This window comes from Lissotriton helveticus, chromosome 5_1 (genome assembly GCF_964261635.1).
Source record: "Lissotriton helveticus chromosome 5_1, aLisHel1.1, whole genome shotgun sequence".
NCBI classification, from domain to species: domain Eukaryota; kingdom Metazoa; phylum Chordata; class Amphibia; order Caudata; family Salamandridae; genus Lissotriton; species Lissotriton helveticus.
Window position 1 is genome coordinate 525,151,382 of NC_136065.1, and position 19,613 is coordinate 525,170,994.

At 43.5% G+C, this 19,613-nt stretch overlaps 1 pseudogene; it reads left to right on the forward strand.

Annotated features, from left to right (window-relative positions):
• Positions 1–1,553: 1,553 nt before the first annotated feature.
• Positions 1,554–11,511, forward strand: LOC144752510 (uncharacterized; annotated as a pseudogene).
• The last annotated feature ends 8,102 nt before the right edge of the window (positions 11,512–19,613 follow it).

Genomic DNA, 19,613 nt, shown 5'->3' on the forward strand with positions numbered 1-19,613 from the left:
AATCCCCTTTTATTTCATATAAGTCACCCCAGGCAACCCTTCAGAGCAGGGTGTCATATAAATAAAGGTCAGGCATGTGTGCTTAATCATTATATTTCCTGTTGCCACAAAGAAGGACTAAATGTTAAGTTAGTGAATATATATGGCTCCAACCATGATGATCCGCAATTTTGCCATTCACTCGGCTCACGCCTACTTAAAGCAACTGATCTTCCACAAATTTGGGGAGACGACTTTAATTGCATATTGGACCCTACCCGTGGCTGCTCCAAGGGCCCTCCATGTCGCCCTTCTGCTGTCGCTAGAGCAATAGTAGATATTATTGACCAGTTAAGTCTGCTTGATGTGTGGCGACAGTGCTCTGATGCCAGGATTCACACATTATTCTGCACCCCACAACACGCACAAAAGAATTGATTACTGGCTGATATCTAAGAGTCTACTTGCCCAGGTGGTCACCTGCGACCCGCTTCCAAGAACATATTCAGATCATTCCCCGGTTATGTTAGACATAGAATTATGAACAGAGCACTTTGCCCATTCCTGTCTTTCAAGCTGGACCCATCCCGTGAACAATATTGGGATACAGTCTCTAAATCTTTGGACAGGAAACTCTACCACCAGTTCCGGGTGGGAGCATTGCCACTGAACACATTTACGAAAAATTGGTCAACTGGCACCACGGATCACTGTAGATGGTGCCCAGGCCACAAGGAAACAGTGGGTCATTTTCTGTTTGCTTGTCCTAGATATTCGGCACCAAGGGCCAAATGGCTAAAACCACTGTTTCAGCGCCTGCCTATTAGACAATCCGAAGAGGCCATTCGTGTATTAAAAACTAACACTTCAGAAGTTATTACAGTGAGTCTGGCCAAATACCTGGGCTGGGCCTGGATACTCAGGTCAAAACAATAGTTTAATCTTGGAGATTGTTGTGATGTATCTCTGTTTGAGCATTTTTTAGTTTGTCTATTTGCTCCCTTACAAATTACTGTTTGGAACCTATTCGTAAACCTTTTTCTTCTTTTTTAGTAATTTTGTTTCAGGACTGTCTTTTATGCTGATTAATACTAATTTTATGACCTTAATGAATATGTATGTATTATTAACTAATGTCTGTTATTACCTGTCTTTTATGATTTCTTTTAATCGAAATAAAGACTTTAAAACCTGAAACCTGAACAGAGCACTTTGCCCATTTCACTTGGAGGCTCCCCAATTTTCCTTACTGGGCCAGGTCTTTCGGGCAGATATATCCACATCCATACAGGGCTTATTTGAAGACCATATAGGCTCAGTATTTGTTTCTCAATGGTCTGGGAGGTATTCAAGATATACATGAGGGGGATGGCACTCTCGAAACACACAGGAGCGTTACGTTCCATACGAGACAGACTATCCAGATTAAAAAAAGAGATAACACAACTGGAACAATCACATTTGAGATCAGGTGACTCAAAGATCCTAAAGGATATTAAAAAAGCCCTAGAGGAGTACCATACCACAGCAGACAGTGTATTTTTAGATGCTGAAAAAGCGTTTGATTCTGTAGAATGGCCATTTATGAAAACTGCTACGGCGCTTTGAAGCGAGTGAGATCTTTCTCCAGTTAGTAGCGTTCTTATATAACGCCCCAGTTGCAAAAATTAGATTGGGCAACAGAGTTATATTACCCATACCTATCTCAAGGGGTACCCGTCAAGGATGCCCTTTATCTCCTCTGCTGTACAACTTGGTCGCAGAACCACTGATCTGCGCTCTGTGAGACTACCGTGGGCACAGGGGAGTGCGCTTCCTGGGCTACAATTTAATCGTCTTGGCGTACGCTGAGGACATGCTTCTTTATATCCAGGACCCTGAGAGACAGCTTACACCTGTCCTCTCACAGGTTGTCCGGTTTGGGCAACTATCTAGCCTTAAGGGTAATTTGGACAAATCTTTAATTTTCCCTCTAACGCCAGCCACGGTTCAGGTGAATCTGGACTTTCCTCTACAATGACCACAGATTCGGTGCCCTATTTAGTAATACAGCTTCATACTGATCCTGGGGTGGCATTAACAGTAGCCTTTGGGGAGCAAAAGGTCGTCAGGACACCAGGCACAGTGTGGCATAGAGTATAAATAAAATACCTCCATGTTCATTTACTCACCAAGTACCATTTATTAGATTTCGCCAAGGGAGTTCAATAAAAATTTTGCCCAAACATAGGACCAAGCAATATTATTTAAAAAGTGTAGCTCAAAAAGCCCATGCAGTGCAATGATCTGTTTCTATATCAAATAAGCAAACAGTTTGCCTCGTAAAACATCACAACACATAAATGGAGAAAACGTGTTGTTTAACTTCATGAATCTGCTGTTATCCCTTGTGTAATACCTAGCAATGAGAAAGTGAACATATTTGTGTTAACTCAACAATGACATGCAGTGCTTAATTACTAAAATATAGAGTGCCAGTGCCTGAAACTATGCTCAAAAGCTTGCTGCTGTTGTAATTGAACGTCGGCATGCTGATGATGTGGCACAATCAGCATGTTGTAAAACAGTAATGACAAAAGCATATTAACAGTATCTTGGCAAATATAGCAGATTAGACTTGGAGGCAACACATGCTTTATTTTCAGGCACAAATACTGCATAAATGTTGCACATTGTAGAGTCAAGATAATTTTCACTTTTACTAACCATGGCCTAAATCAGAACACAATACACTCTGATCTGTGTGGGTGCAATAGCAGACTAAAATTTTGCAATATAATAGGGCTACTGTAATTATGCAGCTGGTGAGGACCAAATTATCTGGCAGGGTTGACTAAATTATGCTGCAAGAAAAAACAAATTATGCAGCGTAATGCAACACATTTTGTGATAGTCCAGCTTTATTATTTTGTGCTTTTTGCACATAGTAGCACTGTCTGGGCAACAACTGTATCTTGTTAGTACCAGTTTAACTACCAAATAAAGTAATAAGCAACGAAAGACGACAAGTCAACCTTTACCAACAGCCTTCCACTGCTTAGGGACATGTGTCACCATGTTTTTTGTAACTTTCACCCAATTAAACTGGAAACCGTTTTTTGGGTGAAATCTGCAGATTATGCAGCAGGTGCTGATTCAGTGGCACATGCAGCAGATCCATAGTTGTGGAGAAAACACTGCTTCTGCAGTATCACATAATTCCAGTGGCCCTGAATATAACAAAATGCTCTGCCATTACACAGTAGCAACGCTGTTGGACCCCTGGATATATTCTACAGTGCGATTTGCATAGAAGGAATGATTAGGATTTTGTGATCCAGCTGGTTAATACATTTTACTTGCACAGTTAATCTCATGTTTGGCAGAGTCATCAATCCTGGCCACCTGATATATTTTTTATAATCAAACCAAGTAGAAGTTCAATACACCCCAAAGACCATAGCATATATATGCCAAAGTATTATCCTAATGGGCTGTAGTATTATATGTAACAATTCACAACCAACTGGCTTTTTCCAATGACAGTCTGGAAAACTGAAAAGCATTCCTGAAATTCTTCTCAACTTTTTACTTCAAGGCCTTGCACTCCATATTTATCACACAATATAACACACAACATTCCCCATCAAACTAACTGAAATAACGTTACCTCCCCACCCCCGCCCACTGAAAACCATCTCAACCTGCCGGAGCAGAGACTCGAACCCAGGTCCGCAATAGAGAGCAGCTCACCACTTCTTCAACCGTAGCATCCATATACATACATAACTATTAAAATGCCAAATGTAAAAATGTACAACATGTCCTGCTTGCACTCATCACGTATGGGAAACAAATACATTCTTCGTATTCAGCACATCGATTAGGGTGCTGAGTACTTAAAGTGAAGACCGCGGGAACGGTATTGGTCACATCTGCACACGGGATACTGAGAACCTTTGTGTTTATCACAGTGAATTGGGAATACAGAAGATCGATTACAAAGAGATTTCTCTTTTCAAACGCGTCGAGTGTGGTGGAGTTGCCGGTTGATACAGTGGCGGAAATAATTAGTGAAGACGTGAAGGCATTGACAGGTATCGACAATTAGCACTTCTGAGACATGCCTAACCACTTCATAGCAGCACAAATCTTTGGCCCTTGAAGCAGGGACAGGCAGTCCCGAAATGCATTGGGCACTTGCAGAACTGGATTTTGTTATTGATAGTTATTTGAGTTTCTAAATGAGATATCATTATTATATTTTTTGAATGTCACAGAATTGTAAGAATAATGTAATATTGTAATGATGAATAAACTGAATACATGGATTGCAAAAACTATGGATGAATTGTAAAAACTATTTGTAAATCAAAATAGATAGAAGTATTTATCCAAAAAAGCAGTGCACAAGTGAGACCAGGGTGCCCTGTTAGCACCGGGCCTCCAATGCACTCACCATTAGGCATATACCTGAATTAATCAGGTGGACTCACAAAAGCCTTAGCACATCCGGGAGCGCCGGAAGTGACGTCATTGCTCTGCTGCAAGAACGAATACCGTGAGGGTGCAATGGCCATAAAAGGGGCATGATGGATCTGCCTCGGTCTCTTTATTTTCCAACTTTACACTTTTGAAAGCAGGAAAACTTCAGGGATTCCAGCGTATCTCAGGTAAGGCATGCTGCAGCTGCCACCATGGGGTCAATGTTAAACAGTCGATCAGGGCAGAACCGAGCTGCATAGTCAACACCGTACTTCCAGCAGCACCCACGCAGTCACCCGTCCCGGGCCACTGGGGAGCCATGCAGGCCAGGGTCAACCCCAATTCTTAGCACAGGGCCTTTCATAAAAAAAGAGCAGGCAGACCTCGACTCCCAGTCCCAGGGCTTTAAGTGGACCGGGTCCTCACCGGCAATCTTTAAGTGCCCTTCTCTACCCCTCACTGCCTCTGTAACAGGGGCTAGCTATATTTTGCTTTTAAATAGTGCAAATTGGGAGCACTTAAAAATCGAGCTCCAGTTACATTACACAAGTGCAAAAATGTTGCAAATCACAGGAAGTGCAGGCTCGAACCTGCTTTCTTAACTTGAAGGTCGGCTGCTCTAACCTTAGGCCACAGCTTCGCCATCAAAAACGAGTAACATGTTCAGTGTTAAATACAATGGATTGATAGTTGTTGCTTATTCATCTTAAGCAACTTACAATCATTGACAAAGCCAATACTCCTGGCTTGTTGTAGGTGTAATGTTAGTTGTGTTATATGTCAAAATTAATGGACAGAAGCAGCAAACTTCCAGTGTGGCAGCACACTGTGCTAAGCACAGATTTTTGGCTTCAGTGAAGGGCCTGTTCACTTTTGGTTGTTTGTATGAGGGGGAGCCTGCAGGCCAGGGTCAACCCCGATTCTTAGCACATGACCTTTCATAAGAAAGAGCAGGCAGTCCTAGACTCTCGGTCCCAGGGCTTTAAGTGGGCCGGGTCCTGCCGGTGCTGACCTGCAATCTGTAGGTGCCCTTCACTACCCCTCACTGCCTCTGTAACAGGGGCTAGCTATTTATTTTTTACTTTTAAATAGCGCAAACTGGGAGTGCTTAAAAATCGAGCTCCAGTTAAATTACACAAAATTTTGCAGGCTCAAACCTGCTTTCTTAACTTGAAGGTCGGCTACTCTAACCTTAGGCTACTATTCTGGTACAACAGAGGGACTAAAACAGGTGTTACTTTAAAGGGCACAGGAGGAAAGCAGGTGATAATAGACTGTGGCAATCGGGGAAACGCTGGAACACTTAAGAGGGTGTTATGTGAATTCAAAGAGAAAGAAATTGCAGAGAAAAGATGCGAGGACAAAAAAGCCAAGCTGAGTGGGCAGGATTATATCAGAGTTGCTAACCAAGCTAATGCCAAAAGCACAGATTCTCAGCCTGGTGATGCAAGTTCACGGATGAATTTGCAGAAACTTGAAAACCTGGCCCTTTTAGTAAGGATGGCTAGTGTCTTTCATCTAAAATCCACAAATAAATATGATGCAGTAGAATGTGAAAATGAACTTGTCTTGGAGTCCCCACTTAAATCCAAATATCAAGGACAAAAACATGCCTCCTTTTCACTACCACCTCACCAGTTAATACCCCAAAAACTATTTCCTACACAAGAGCTGGCTGTTTTGAACAATTGAGTATCACCTACTAGACCCTGCAAACAAGATCCCAAAATTATGCTACACTTGGCACCACATATTTTGACCCCACAAGGTGTTGTGTCTCACAGCTCACAGTCACACAGCCTGGCCTACAGTGACAGATGTGGATGTGAACCATACTCCTTGCCGTGATGGCCCATTTGCAAGCAACAAAAGCTTTGACCGTAATGTAAGCAGAGCTATTTGAGTGCTACCATTATCCACATTTGTATATTGTTAAGCCTGTATGCCAGCCTTTTTTCCTTACTCTATGTAACATGCCTTTTGCTGCCAAAGCCACATAACTTCTACCTGTCATCTCTGCGAAAAACCTTGATACTTACTGAAACATCGAATTAATATGGTGCATTAATTTCCTTAACAATAAGGCACATATACCTACCTATTAAAATATGAATAAACAAATGGAAAACTGTTTGACATGATCAGAATATATGATGGCCTAATGGTTGCTTTTCTTTCTTACCTCATCAAGACAATGAAAATTAATTTCATTTGATGACGGAGGAAAGTCCACCATTCAACACTGGGGTAATGTTTTTTTTTTTTAGGTACATAGGAAATTGCATTTCTACTTGTATGCATAATTATGATTTGCTTTCTCTCTAAGGAAATGGTATATAACTCTTTGTAAATAATTAATCAAAATGAAAGCTATTCTGTTGGCCCTGGTTCCTGTCTGAATGAGGAGTGTGTATGGTTACAAGCCGAAAATTAACACTTAAAAGGTGCGTTCTTCAGGGGCGGGTGGTAACATTTAAAAGTGGTGAGCGTAAGACAATTGTTGTACTTTACTGAGTAGCAAGCGAGCCTGAAGCACCTACGAGGGGTCCGGGGGTTATCCCCCTGAGAAAGTTTTGGCACCCCATACCCCTATGAAGGAGCCACTACTGCAAACATGCATTTTGCATCAATTCCTCTTTCTGTCAGGTGTTCCTTTTATTAAGTTTATAGCATAAATTGTAGTCTAGGGTTGTGTTTGTAAAACTGACATTTGTCAGAATGTGCAATATTCTCCCTTTGGTGGCGGTCCCAGGCAACACCCTACCCAGGGTACTGCATTATTACCCCAAACCTTTGGAATGTCAACACACGGCACCACAAATCCAACCTCATCACTACACACAACTGCCCCTAATCCCACAAAATCACCTTAAAGGACATTCATTTGTCACTGCCTCACTATGATACACCCTACCAATACTTCCACACCACTGCATCACCACTCACTGGAAGTACAACATGACCCCTGGGACCATGTTCCATCTCTGAGCCGTACTACCACCCAACAACAATGCAAAACCATCTTAGAACCACACTACTGCACTGCAACCACCAGTGCACAATCACCTTTATAGCACCCCCATCCATCATTCTCACACACACTATACCACAGTACCGCACTATGGCCTCAACCCTAGATTAGCTTCACCAGTATGGCAAACTCATTTCCAGCACCACCCTACCTACGTCATCAGTGTGCTAACACTCATACTTCCCAACTACTAAGGCCTCATCACCACCCTGTAGCCCCAGAACAGTTCAACCCCCAACATCACCAGCCAACTACCCTACAACTGCATGCCTATCAGAGCACTAACACACCACAGCAACAGTCACTCTTGTACCCTACAATTACATTTATAGAACCATTCACGGAACCAAGATGTCTGGCTTTTTTTACAGTGCCATGCCTTGCTTTTCCTGTAGAATCTGAATTTGACATTTTACACTGTGCATCTTAATTTGTTTTGCGGTAAAGGGGGTGGCGTAGGTGTCAGGAGGAATGGTTTGCTTAGGACTTTCTCTTTTCTAAGCCTTCTTTTCCCGTGTGAGCTAGCTAAGTGTCCATCAAACCTAATTATTCCCTTTTGCACTTAACAGGTCTATTCACTAGTGATTTTTTCTAAACTTCTGTGACTGATTGCGACTATTTAATAGGGTTCAGTCAGGGTCTAAGGGAGGCTGGTGCAGTTCTGAACGTCTAATAAGCAGTACTAAATAAAAGAAGTCCAGAAGTAGATGGTAGGTATATGCAGTGAGCGGACCAGGAGTAGGCGCTGTATGCAGTGAAGGACTTGGGGAAGGACTTGGGGAGTAAAACATGTGTGCAGTGAGACCTGGAGGAGTGGTTGCAGGTAGATACAGTGGGAGGCTCGGTGTGTTCAGTGAAAGGCTTCAGATCAGCCAGTGCGCTGGGGTAGATGACGTGTTCTGCGAGAGGCTCTGGAGTAGCCAGTGTGTCCAGTGAGAGGATCAGCAGTAGACTGTGTGTGCAGTGAGGTTCTCAGGATTAAACAATGTATGTAGTGAGAGACGCAGGAGTAAATAATGTGCGGCTTAGAAGTAGGCAGTGAGTTGGTAGAAGTTCAGGAGTAGCCAGGGCGTGCAGTGAGAGAGTGCATTATAGCACAGGGAGGGGCTCAGATTCTGGAGCTGATCATGTGTGTAGTGATGGGCTCCTGAGTAGATCATGTGTGCAGTGGGAGGCTCCAGACTCAGGATCCGACCTTTAACAGCACAGCAGGTCTGCAGTCCTGGGGTTAAAAAAAGGGAAAAGGCTTAGCTGCACATGTGTTGTGTTATTTGAAACCACGGCTGCAGGCGCCTTTCTTCTTCCAGCAACTGTGTCCCCTTCCGGAAATAGGAGCTGCGGCCAAACTGAAACTAAGTGGATAGCCACTCCCCTAAGGTCGCCTCGGCCTTACCCAATAGGAAGCCTAATTTAGGGGGGTGAAAGGAGTGCTGCAACAATGGTATCGACCCCCTGCACTCAGTGCAGTGTGAGCCAGCCCTGACCCTTCCCATTACCCTGAATGGCGCTCCACTGACCACGCCCTGGGCCAATTCATTATCGCCCCATTGTAAACCCATTTACTGCCTCTTTATTCAGCCACTCCCACAGGGCTGATGTCACCCGCCTCCTCCCTTGTGCCGCGAGGGCTTTGCACATGCGTGTGCACATTGCGCAGGAAGACTCTTTGAGAAAAAGTATACGTAAGTAAAAAAATATATATATTTTACATAGTTTAACTTTCAAGTTTCACGGGGAGCACCAAGCAGTGAGCACTTCTTTAAATTGCTCCATTTGTGTTCATCCTCTCCCTTTAGTTTTCCGCGATGCTGGTAGGTGGGGCACCGCCCCCTATGCCCCTTAATACCAGCCGCCACTGGCGTGCTTCTTATTCTACCTTTCCATGTAAACTGCAACAAATTCCCATTAATAATCCTTTTTTCCACCCAAACACATGCATTGCCAAAAAGTATGCTTGTTATGTGTATATTGTGTTTATTATCTCCTGCCTTTAACAACTGTATTTATTTGAATATAGCACAGTTGCAAGGCACTCGCAATAGGGAGCTGGCTATACAACATTTGCAAGCTGCACTGTCTGCTTGACCTGTTCAAGGACCTTAACAGATACAGCAGCATCAAAAATATGCAGTCGATCATTCACTCTACAAAAGGTACTTGTGCCACTCTTTTAGCACAGTTCAAGTTTATCTAGGACAGACCTTGTAGATGTCCTGCATGAGGACTTTGAAATCTTTCTGCATACAATGTTTTTAAATATGGCTTGCTATATACTCCTGGAACTAACCTAGCAAATATTATATTGTTAGACATGTATAGATGCCAAATCAAAATAAAAAAACACTCTCTTCCTATATATATTTTTTAGTATGTAACCTAACATGATGGCAAATAGTTAATAGTTGTGTTATTTTGCTGACTGATATGCAGCAGTTGGTGAAGGACTCAAATGATCCTTCATGGTTCAGAGATGTTCTCGTTCCAAAGAGAAAATTACACAAACTTTTGGAGGAAGCCAAGGCAGCTCAGGACAGTGCAGGTTTTCGTCTCAATTGTATCAGCAAAATACTTTTTTCTCAAAAAGAACTTGCATCTGCAAAAGGTGTAATGAAGGCTCGTGCTGGAACAGCTGTCCTTGATGAGGAGAAGGTTGATGCATTATTTGGTAAGATATTACAAAAGTTCAAATTAACATTCAGCCGATCTTGGATTGTGAACATTCATTATTATACATTGTGTTAAGTTATGTTTGCATATGTGGTCTTTTATTATATAATTGTATGACGACTCTATCATTCCTTAACTGCTGTCTACAAAAGAGCAAGTAGAGCAATGGGGGTGGCCTATAATTTATTAACAATTTATACTGAGTTTGTGCTACAAATGGCATGCAAATCTGGTACAAAGCCTTGAGTTGGGATTTTATTTCTAAATCTGTAGGTCCAGGTGAGGGGCTCAAACTGGATGAATGGGTGATAACAAACTGCACTTATAAAATACTGTGCTTGCAGCTTTTATTTAGACCTGATCAACTCTCCTAATTATTAGATCAGTTGGTCCTGTTCTTAGAACTTGGTTGTAAGCTCAAATTTTGATTTCTGGTCACTATGCTAGTTTCTTAGACTGTTTTGCAAATATAAACATTGCAAGTAGAATTCTGACTCACCGTGGTTTTCTCCTTGATGGTTGTGAAAGAAATCTTGCACTGATTACCTTTTGCTTGCAGAGGAAGCGTGACAGCGTCTAGTGAACATGACTATGGCTCATGTTTGTTTCAATTCCTCTACATTGGTACAGTCTTTCTCCCTAGTACCACAGCATTTCAAAAGGGTGAAAGAGGCAGAGAAGACAGACTGCTTCTTTGGGCTGGAATGGTCATTAGGGACCAGGGGCCAAACACCAGTTAGGTGGTGGTGCTTTGTGTTAAATTTCTGTTGTCAGTCATGTTTGCTCTTTTATAATTCTCACATTTAGTGCAGGTTTGAGCTACAGAAAAGTACCTCTACTCTGAGCCATGCCCACTCCTGCTGCCCTAAGTTTTATCTGAAGTTTTGGAGGGGACCCAACTTCCTATCATCAGGGGTCTCATTGCACAAAAGTTAAGACCATTGTTGAAGGTGGATATTTCTGTCCTCTCCTCAAAACTCCGACCGATCTCCTGAATCCACAACTTGCTGCTTCACTCTAAAGTTCATAAAGGAACTTTTTCTTTCTTCACATTCTGTCCCCCTCTTCTTCATCAATGCCTTGCTCTCACCTGTGCCTCTTTGACCAAGTGCACTTAATGTTACACTTATGAACCCCTTGTAACTCTAACCATATCCCATCTGGCACACTATATGAAATATTGGAATTGGAACTTTTTAAAGGCAGCTCAGCCCTATTAAAAAACAAAAATAGTGCTGCTAACATGATACTGATGCATGTTATTTTGTTTTTCTAGAATTTATGAAGTCTCTGTGCAGTGCCAACGGCTGGCCTTTACTGGTCAACAGAAGTATGAGATGGAAGCTGGCTATAAAGATTTGCAATGCTAGAAGAGGATTAAGGAAAACTTTGAATCTAGAATCAAACAACAAAGTTGCTGGTTTTCTTTAAGTCATTTGTTTTGGTTGCAGTAGTCTGGCCTGTTTTCCCTCCTGTTTATCCTGGACTTTTTTTTCCTGAACTTTTTCTCTTGTTTAGTATCCAGGCCCGCATGGGGCCAAATATGTGCTTTAGATAAATAAAATGACATGTTGACACATACCTTTTGATCATTTTTCCTTATGCCACTGGTCACCATGTCAAACAGCTTCAGATAATGCTCTGTACCTCAAAATATGGCAAGTCCCAGTGAGTCAGGAGTATGGGAGTAGTGGCACATGTTGTTAAGCTTATCTGAATACAAAGTATAACATTGTTGCAGATCGCTTCTTTTGTATGAAGGTGCTTGTGGTATTTATCACAAGATCTAATCCTTACAGTGCTGTTGTAAACTGTATACATATGTTGAATGCCCTTTGTCCTTGGTGAATAATACCACCGTTCTCCAAAAATCCCTCTTGACTCCTTGTTTCTGTCCTCAGTAATGCCTTTAGGCATGCACAATTGAAATTGTCTCTCAATAATACCTGTTGGGAATTGTTTTTTCTACACATGTGGTATTTATGCCACACACACCTAGCCAAAAATAGCATTGCTCAGATTTTATTTATACAGGTGTCTACCTCTCATTGTAGAGTTTAAAAAGTAATCTTTCCAAAGCAGGAGAAAATAATCCGATTATTAGGACCAGATTTAGAGAGGTTTTGTGTTTGGTTTGCTTAAGTTTTATAATGCAGACCTAAATCAAAATCCTTTTCAGGATTTACAAACCAGAGCAAATTGGTATTTGGTACAACACTCATCCAAAATGGGAAAGGTTTCACGTTTGTCTAGACATAATATTTTTTTGGTATGGAAGGGTACCCTTCCAGTACAAAACCTAAGCAAGACTCTCACAGACAACGTTGCATTATAGTGCCAATGGGTGTGCGTGACTATCCGCTGCCTAATGGTGCAGTGGTGCTAGAGAGAAGGATAGACATGACACTTTCCTGATCTCTCCCTGTTATGTAACACAGCCAATTAGGGTGCTGCACTGCATTCAGTGACAGTTTTGTGAATCCGGGCCTTACTTTAGAACTCGTGGCAAAAAATTCTTGGTATTGTGTAAAAAAGGCATATTAAATCCAAGTGGCCTGTTTTCGACAGGCAAGTACATTGAGGAGGTGGTCCGCCAAATGTGTTCCTGCCAGCAAATCCATAGTCCTAAACTGGGACCCTGCAAGGTAATACTGGCAGTCAGGTAACATGCTCCTAAAATTGAATTGTCAAGGTGTAATCCAACCCGTAATGATATATTAGTGATCCACAGGCATTCTAAATTATTAATTAAATCATCTGGGAGAAATCTACACTTGGTCTTCAGTTGGTTTAAAATCAACCAAGAGTATTTCACAATCATCTGAAAGTCCTTATGTAGTCATCATTTAATAATCCACACTACATTCATACTGTAGTTGTCCTTAAATAATCTTGAGTAATCCATGCTCATTTTTGAGTTGTCATTAAATCATCCTAGAGCTGTTGTACTCATAGTACAACCTGCAGGCCGCCAACGGCCTGCCCGGCCCTCCTTGGTGGCCCACAGGCCTTGCTGGTAATATCCGGCTATTACCAGCAGATTAGAAGAGTCAGTAAACACTAAAGAGGGCCCACCAGCGCATGTGCTCAGATTTAATATGTGTTCACTAAGTGTGATCCAGCGGCCCTCTTCAGTGTTTACTGGCTGCCTCTGTGATGTCACAAATGGCTCCGGCAGGCAGCAAGCAAGTGCCCTTTAACAGTCAGCTGTTGTGCTTTCACAGCTGACTTTTGAGGGGCCATTTGGAACACTTCCTGCTTTGCCAATGAAGTATTTACCTTCAGCTTGCTTCGCACTTAACTTGCTTCGTTGACGACTTGAAGCACTTCCCAGGCACAGCTTGGTTCTTTTTGCCCGCAGCTTGGTTCTTTTCATCTGCAGCTTTGGTGGTCTTCGCCCGCAACTTGGTGCTTTTCTACCGTGCTCTTATGCATTTAAGGTAGGTGACCAGCCACTTTGCTTAACTCTTGTGGCCTTTTCAATTTGTATTGCATTCGGGTTTCACTGTTCTCCCTCATCGCAGGGGGTTCCGCACACAGCCTCCCTTCAGCCTGATGCAGCAGACTTTGGAGACATGGGCACTGAATGTTAAACCTTTACTTTTTATATATTGCCAAAGCTCTGCTTATTGCAATTCATTTTTATCACATCTTGAGTGTGTAACCATGCTCACTTCTAAAAAGAATGAAGCTGCTTTCTCTGTCCCTTGTGAAGGTTATGAGTGGGAGCGACTGAATTTATTTGTAAGTGTTTTTGATACTAAAATAAAAATAAAATAAAGATTATATGATATGAAAATTGTAGATACTTTCTTATTTCTATTGTGATTGTCGTGAATGAAAATACCTGATAATTTGAAGAGATACATCAAGTTTGAATTTACATTGTTGTTCCATAAAATCAATGAGGGGTTAAAGGTGAAGAAAGGAACCATGAATGGAAGTTAGTTTTTGAAAGTATTGGTGGTGGACTGTTAGATCTTAATTTTTTTACTCTAGCCCCGCACCTACTGACCCCGCCCCCTGGCCTCACACCCACCCGTGCTGCCCTTGGTCACAAACCACACTGTAAATTTGGCACCTGAGAGAAAGTTTGTGAGTACCGATGTCCTAGAGTAATCTACACTCATACTGAAAATGTCATGAGGCCATTCTTAAGTAAACAATAGCCATCCTGAAGCGGTCATAGGATCATCCAGGAGTAATCCACACTCATTCTGAAATTGAAATGGGATCATTCTAGAGTAATCAACTTCCATCCTGACGCGTGTAGTATGCTAGTTATTAGTCATTCTTATGATGTAAGCAATTTAACTATTAGAGGTTATCTCTTTAAGATGTGTGTATCCTTTGAATGTGGTAATGTTCTACATTCTAGTTATGCTGTAATAGAATGTTCAGTGTATTACTGTTGGTCAGTTTCCTGTTGGTTGTGGATCTAACCAGACGTGCTTTTATTCATGGAATAAATCTTCATAAAACTACTTTATTTGGATTGATTCTTCACACAAGATACTACAACGCGGTTATAGGATCATCCAGGAATAATCAACAGTCATCCTGAAATTGTTGTAGAATAATCCTAAAGTAATCCGCAGTCATCCTTAAATTGTCTAGAACCCAATCCATTTCACTCATACTGAAGCTGTCAATTATTATTCGTGGAGTTGTAAAAGGTAATCACTCCCTGCCAGTTGAAGTCATTAGAACACCATCCTAGAGTAGTTTTTGTGATGACTCTAGAGAGTTATCTCATTGAAATATTTCTTCCTATAGGCATACTTCAGGGTGGCTTGGAATGAATTCCCCAGATAATTACAGGAATAGCTCAGCTGAAGTCATCCAATGACTTCAGAATGACTCCAGAATGATCTTCCTTTTTGACCTGGAATACTAGTTGCTCCCTCCCTTTCAGGATAATGGAGGCATGCCTTGATCTAGAGAACACGTAAAATGATCAGGTACAGTGTATCCTGATTCTGCTGAGCAAGTGGGAGCAGTTTTGGCTGGAAAAAACATTATGGGATTAGCCAGAGTTGCTTGATGTCAATCTTTGTGGCTGATATTATCTTGCCGAGGCAAGAAGACGGGGGCCGGGGAGGGGGGAGGGGGGTGTCTCCACAAGGGTATCCTGAGGTAAGACAAGGAGAATGTCTCTCACAAATAACAGTAATGCTTGGGATTTATACATTACTGTCATTTTCCACAGGGGAAGCACTCATATCTATGACAACAGACCCAACCAGCCATGACAACAGATCCAACCAGTCAATCGAGCTTAAGCAACCACACGATTTTGACTGGGCATGGAAAAGATGCTCTTAATTTGTGAATTTTTGGTTGAGTACATAAACGGGTCAATCCACTGTGGCTTATAAAAATATCATAAAGAACCTGGATAAATATTTTGTGGGAGTACCTGCAGACCGCCAAATTTGTGTAAAATAAACTCCACTAGTTTTGGGTCCTGGAAGTTAATGACAATGCAAATGCCACTTTCCATCTTAGGGTTTTCTCCACCCAATGAACTTTGTGCACTCCTATAATTGCTCTTGCAAGGGTATTTCCTTCAATGCTTCTAAGTGCATAGTTAAAGCAATAAATTGACTTGACCTTCAAGTGAATTCATCCATATCAACTGGAACAGTTTACCATCCATTTCAACTGGAACAGTATTAACCATACCTGGCAGAGAAGGGTTAATACTATGTTGTTGAAAAAGACCCTTCACTAAACTCTGTGGCGAAACATCTGGGATGCTACCCTGCTTATATCCTCCCTCATCATTTTTTCTCCCCTCGGAAATTATATTCAAAGTAGCTAGTTTCGGGGGGGGCAAGATTGAGGTCCCACCTACGCGCCCTAATCAGGCGACTTGTGCTTTTGATGTACCTGCCCCAACAGTTCAAATGACCCGGGTACTTACCGGTAATCTTCATTACCCCGAGTCATAGTCTTCCTCATGACAGTCACCCAGGAGCACTATGTGTTCCAGGCACAGCATTCACCCATATAAAAAAAGTACCCACCCAATACGGCCGCCTGACAGGAAGTACCTGTCACCTGACCTATAAGGGCGGTGGAACTGTAGAACACATCCTGCAATACCCACAAGCTGAGAAGCAACCAGAAGAAAAGCAAAAGGTTTTGTTCGTCCCTCCAAAACCAAGGGTGGGAGGGAGTTATCATGACTGTAATGAGGAAGACTATGACTCAGAGTAATGAAGTTTACCTGCAAGTAATAGAGTCATTGCCTTCCTCCTTCGTCTTCCTCATCACTGGCACCCAGGAGTGTATACCCAAGCGCGAGACGAAAAGAAACAGACAAACAAAGGATGCCAAGGAAATCTATTTTTAGACAAATATAATCAGTGAACAGCAGCAAAAACAGTGGAAACAAAATCCCCAGAAAACACCTCCCCCATCCCCAACTTATAACAGGAGATGAAGGTATGAGTGGAGAACCAAGTCACTGCAGCACCAAGATTGTTCAAGGAGGTGCCCTTAAAAGAAGCCCTGGAGAAAGCCACACCCCTGGTGGAACGCTCCTGAATGACTAGAGGAAGAGAAACCTCAGAATGAAGATTGGGCAAGGAAACAGCGGACCGAACCTAATGTGAAAGAGTAGCAGTTGTAGGTCGATGACCTTGCCAGGCAACGCCAAAGGTGACAAACAAAAAAATCCAGCTGGCGAAGGGGGGCGTTTTGCTCAAGATAAATCACATGAGCCCTCATCAAATCCAGTGAATTAAGCTGGATTTCCTCCTCCGTAGAGAGGATTGGAAAAAAAGCTGGAAGGACAATATCCTGGGACAAATGGAAAGGGGGGGACATTTCGGGAAGAAAGGCTGGGTCAGGGCAAAGGACCACTTTGTCAGGAAAAAAGGCTCAGGAAGGGAGGATGGTAAAGCAAGGCGCCTAGCTTCCCCAAACACTGCCCGAGGTAATAGCCACCAGAAAACACACCTTCAGGGTGAGAAGCTCCAGAGACACAGAAGGTAGGGGCTCAAACTGGGAACGCTGCAAGACATGAAGGATCAGAGGAAGATCTCAGGGGGTAACAGAAGAAACAATGACAGGCAGACATTGAAGAAAAAAACTGCGAAGAAGGTGAGAAGCCAAGAACTCAAAAGAGAGGACAGATGCACCCCTGATAGCCTTAATGGTGGACCACTGACTGCGGAGAGTAGAAACCGAAAGTCCAAGCAAAAAAGCATCCCGGAGGAACTCAAGCACAGAACCCCCCCACAGGAGTCAGGGAGAAACCCCCGCGAAGAACATCAAGCATAGAAATTCGGCCAGTGACGTTCGTGAATCCTAAGGGTACTGCCCTTCCTAGAATTCTGTATGGACAGTGCCACTTCTGAGGAACAACCCAAAGAAACTAGCTGTCGCCTTTCAACTTCCAAACCCCCAACGCAAACGGACCGAGAACCTGACGAGACAGGAGAAGAAAGCGGAGTGGAGAATAGGACAGCGGAAACCTCCAAGGGGGTGCAACGGCCAAATGAAGCTGTAGGGGATACCAAGGCTGGCAAAGCCAGAAGGAAACCACCAACAGCACTACCAACCCCTCCATCCTGATATTTGCCAAAACCCTGCTGAGACGGGGAAAAGGAGAAAAGGTATAGAGAAGACTCCGAGGCCAAGGAAAACTCAGGGCGTCCACCCCCCATGTCTCCATGCAAGGAAGAAGGGTGCAAAACATGGTCAGAATAGAGTCCTGAGGGGAGGCAAAGCGATCTTACCAAGGCCACCCTAACCGCCCCCGAAATCTCCGGAAAGACTAGAGGAGACAGGGACAGACAAACCAATGAAGGAAGAAGGCAACTCAGATGATGGGCATGCTCATTCTCCCTCCCCGCAGATAGATTGCCATCAAACCCAGCAGGTTGGCTTCCGTCCAAGCCCTAATATGATCCACCAGGAGTGCCAAAAGAGGAGAACGAGTGCCCCCAAAATGATTCAAATAGGCACGGACCACATGATTGTCTGTCCGGACTTGAACCCACTTGTCCTTCAGATGACGGGCAAATTGCAGGAGCGCCTTGAACACCATTGCCAGTTCCTTCCAATTCCAAGACATCTAGCTCTCCGTGGGGGACCAAGGACCTGGAGCAGAAAGAACCCTGAGGCCCCCCAATCCCAAGAGCTGGCATTGGTCATCAGGGAACAGGGTACAGGAGGATCCAGGGGCACCCCCTTTGCCACTTTGTCTGGCATCAGCCACCAATGCAGCCGGAGAGAAATGTCGGGAGTCACCGGAACAGAGGCATCGTAATCATGAGACCCCCAATTCCAGTGAGACTGAATGTGATACACCAGATGGAAAAGGTGTCTGTGAGCCCAAGGAACCAGAAAAAGGGAAGCAGCCATGTCACCCTGAACCCGGTACCAGCCCCCTGTGGAAGCCAACAGGGCAGACAGGAGGAACTCCAGACATGAGCTGAGCCGTAACTGGCGAGCCGGAGGAAGAAACATCATCCTCAACCGGGTATTGAAGTGAGCACCGATGAACTGGAGTTCCTGAGATGGGATGAGTTGGGACCTGCTGAGATTCACAAGGAACCCATGCGACTCCAGACAATTCTGCACCAACATCACATCCTCCTGGGCCTTACGGAAAGACGAGAACGAAATTAACCAGTCATCAATGTAGGGAAACATTAGTACCCCAGTGCATGCAACAGACCTACCCCAGGAGCCAGGACCTTTGTAAACACCCATGGGGTGGAGGCCAGACCAAAGAAGAGGACACGAAATTGGAAGTGTTGTCCCAGGGCAAAGGACTGTAAATACCTATGGAAGAGAGGATGCACAGAAATATGGAAATAAGCATCCAAAGGTCCAAGGTTGACAGAAAGGCCCCAGGGGAAACAAGGGGCAGAATCTTCTGCAAACTCACCATCTTGAATCTCTGGTAAGGCACATAGGAGTTCACAGTCTTGAGATCCAGAACAGGGTGGAAAACCCCTGACGCCGTCTGCACCAGGAACATCAGAGATTAGCAACTCTGTCCCATTTCGTCCCTGGGAACAGGAATATGGTACCCTTCTGGAGAAGATCCAAGATCCCCTCCTTCAACCCCAGCAGCTTTAGAGGATTTAGAGGAGTCAGGGTGGGGACAAAAAGATCTAGAGGCAGAGAAGAAAAGTTGTTAGAATAACCTTCGTCCACCAGACGAAGAACCCAGGAATCCATGACGTAGTGAGCCCAAGTGGAAGAAAACTGCCCAATCTGACAGCCCACCCTAAGATAGTCAGGACTTTGGAATGGTATCTGTAAGGGCAGCACCTGTGGGTTGTTGCTGGGACTGTGCCGAGAAGGGTGTGACACTGCTATGACCCCTCCCACAAAAGGGCTGGGAGGGACCCTTATCAGCTGAAGGGGGATTTCCGGATGCTCGCCTATAACCAAACCCCCAACCTCTCAGAGCAGGCCGCAGAGGCGTTTGAATTTTAAGATCCTCCAC